The sequence below is a fragment of the Hibiscus syriacus genome, unplaced genomic scaffold (assembly GCF_006381635.1).
Source record: "Hibiscus syriacus cultivar Baekdansim isolate YM2019G1 unplaced genomic scaffold, ASM638163v2 tig00110348_pilon, whole genome shotgun sequence".
In the NCBI taxonomy this organism is placed as follows: domain Eukaryota; kingdom Viridiplantae; phylum Streptophyta; class Magnoliopsida; order Malvales; family Malvaceae; genus Hibiscus; species Hibiscus syriacus.
The window spans coordinates 1,133,355-1,136,882 of NW_024062699.1; the positions used below are offsets into that span (position 1 = coordinate 1,133,355).

The 3,528-nt window shown below is 33.2% G+C and overlaps 1 pseudogene; it reads left to right on the plus strand.

Moving 5' to 3' along the window:
- The first annotated feature begins 452 nt into the window (after positions 1-452).
- On the plus strand, positions 453-1,927 carry LOC120120873 (annotated as a pseudogene).
- Positions 1,928-3,528: the final 1,601 nt, after the last annotated feature.

Below are 3,528 nucleotides of genomic sequence, written 5' to 3' on the forward strand. Positions count from 1 at the left end.
CCAACATAATTTTTTAATTAAATATCTTAACTATGTAATTTAGCCTTATTATTATGAAACTATTATTTGGAATTTGCAAGGAACATTATAGCAAGACACAACATTAATGCAAAATGAAGCAAATCCAAAAAGACAAATTGGAAGCAGTTAAAAAGGTTGGCCCTGAAGCTAAAATGGTGGACAGTCAAATTTCAAAGCTAACCGTTTAGTAGGTGGAAGACAATTGGAAAATCATGTTCCAAACTGGTTTTGAAGGCAAGATAATTAACGAGTACAATAATGTGTTCCTATGACCGTAGACGGTGATTTATGTCAAATTCATCTGACGAATCACCACGTCAGGAGATCGAAAAACGCCACCCACCCAATGTCGGTGGTGGATGGTGGAATGGGAGTATTATGATGGTGAATCGGGTACACCCCACCAAGAGCTCCTCCGCAATCTTCTCTATAAATCCCCCAACTCTGCTCCGCTGATTCCTCCCCCTTTCTTCTCTCTTCCTTGATTAATTCATAGACGAAATGGGTGAGGAAGCTAAGCAGGTGAGAGCCATTGTTCGTGTTGGATGCAATCTTTTTCCAAGTAATTTACGTTGGCATTCGTTTGTGGTGTTTGGCAGGAGCAACCACCAGTGGAGGAGAAAACGGCAGAAGAAAAGAAACAAGAACCACCGCCTCCTCCTCCTTTTGTATTGTTTGTGGACTTGCATTGCGTTGGATGTGCAAAGAAGATTGAAAGAACCATCATGAAGATTAGAGGTAAAATAAGTAACCCCCACGTTAAATCACTTAATTATGGCTGATAGAAAAATGGAGGTGAGTAGTTTACCTTTCTGATTTGAGTGGAGTTTATATATAAATCTTTAATGTTAATCAAATGATTATTCCTAGGCTAAACACAGAGACAGGATTATATAATAAATTGATTCTAATAGATATTAACTGATTTTTTTAATCAAATGGTTCTAGCAGGCGTGGAAGGAGTTGTAATCGACATGACTCAAAACCAAGTGACCGTAAAGGGCATAATCGAACCCCAAGCAATATGTGCAAAAATCATGAACAAGACCAAGAGAAGAGCTAAAGTCCTTTCTCCTCTGCCTGCAGCTGAGGGCGAACCTACGCCAGAACTTGTCACTTCACAGGTCTCATCACCCACTTACAATTTCAACCAACAAAACATACAAAATAATGATAAAATGTCTCATTCAATCCTTAACATATTAATGTTTTCGTTAAGTATTCCAGGTTACTGGATTAACAACCTTGGAACTTAACATAGACATCCATTGCCAAGCCTGTGCTGAGCAACTCAGGAAAAAGATACTAAAAATGAGAGGTATATACATTTTACAAAATTCTTTTGGGAGACAATTTTATTGATTTTGAAGCTTAACATTGTTACAGGCATACAAAGTGTGGTAGCCGAGCATAGCACCGGGAAAGTTACAGTGACGAGTACCATGGACGAAAACAAGCTGATTGATTATGTATATAAACGCACCAAAAAGCGGGCTCGGATCGTGCCCCGACCCGAGCCTGACCCAACACCTGAACCCGACAAACAAGAAGTAAAAAAGGAAGGCGAAGAGAAGCCATCGGAAGAACCCAAACCCGAAGAGAACCCAGAGAAAGAAGAAGAAGGAGAAGAAGAAGAGAACCATTAGCCGAAGAAGAAGCTACTGCTGAAAACAGTGAAGCGAAGAAAGAAGACACCAATGAGGATGAATCTATGAAGAAAATGATATACTATTACCAGCCCCTCTACGTTTTCCAACGAATGCCACCGGCTCCTCAACTCTTCAGCGATGAAAATCCAAACGCTTGCTGCGTTTCATAGTCAATGATTATACTTGATATCGGACTGGTTAATACTAGTATTTAGTGTAGTGTATACAGTATTACTATATTACACACAATCGTTTCCTCAGTCCACCACTCATGATGAGAATTCTAGAGAAAACTGGTGGGCGGTTCACCTGATGATCAATCACGAATATGAAATCATATTATTCATCAAACTTTGAACAACAGGTGTTCAAAATGTCCATTATATTACAATTGTTTTTTAATTATTAAACTTTTAAAAATATATAATAATTATTAAAATTTTAATTTGGTTACAGAACGATCATCACATTGTTAATTATCAATATATATTATTTAAAATATAATTTAACATGTTAAACTAATAAGTAATATTTCACTTGATTTTGAAGTTTAACTAAAATTACCTTTTTTTTTTAATCCATAATAGTCTCAATCCAAGCCCAAACCACTCAATACTTGAACAAGGCCTCCTCACGAGCCTAAAGGGTTTAAGTTTATGAAACTCTATCTCAGTTCATCCGAAATTTCTAACATGAAAATTGATGTGTTACAATAAATAATGTCACTAGTCTTAATTAGTGATTTATAACGATAATTATTTTTATCACTATTGAAGTGAATACGTGTGTCCTATTTCTATTTGGTCACTATAAGTTTTGATAGTTCCATTTAATCTTTAATTATGATTAGTTTTTTCTTTTAAAATTTGATTAATTTTTATATGTAATTTATGATATTTATTGAAATATATATGAATTTTATAAACACCAATTAATTATTAATACTTTTTAATTTAATTTAGGGTTTCCACCACATGAGTTTAATATATTATCAAATATTTTTATTTTGTTTTGTTTTAGTAAATATAATTTAAGACACTTGATATTATTTTAAGTTTAAATCTTAATATTTATATTTTAAAACTAACCTAATTATTTTTTTATATTTTTCTTCCACGAATACATTTCGTGTGAGAAATCATAGAAAATTTAATTAAATTATTATTATAATAATCAATATGATAATTAATATATTTTTATAAAATAAATAAACTTAATTCCAACAATAGTTTAACATAAATATTATTTTTTTTGTCAAAAATAAATATTTCTTTCTTATCATATATGCTTCCACATACGCACCAAGACTAATTATGAGAAAAACTGTGTTCCCATGCGATGATATTGATAGGGGGATAAACTCTGAAAAATGTATTCACCGTATCCCATTCTTTCTAGTTAAGGATTATTATACATGAGAATACATGCATATCTTGGCCTTATGTTCTCCCTCATTTTTTGTAAATAAATTGCGACTCTTTTAACCAAATCGATCGAGTTTAGGAGGCATTTCGTTCTTTCGATCTTCCCATAATAGTAGTTAGGGAAAATTAAAGTACAGGGGTTACATCTCTAAAATAAATACTTTGTCCTACAACTTTTCCGTATTTTACAAATTAGCCCTTGACAAAAAGTTGGAATTGAAGATTAGATGATGTGTATTGATCGAACTCCATTATCATAACATGATACACACAATCTCCTATCTTCAAAGTAAATGTTTCATCAATTTTTTTCATAATATTCATTACTACATGAAAGTTTGCCCTCACAAGAGATCGAGATGCCAAAATGTTTTCATATGTGTAATCACTATTTTTACCTTGACTGTAGCTATCTCCACGTTGCAGCTCCAGCA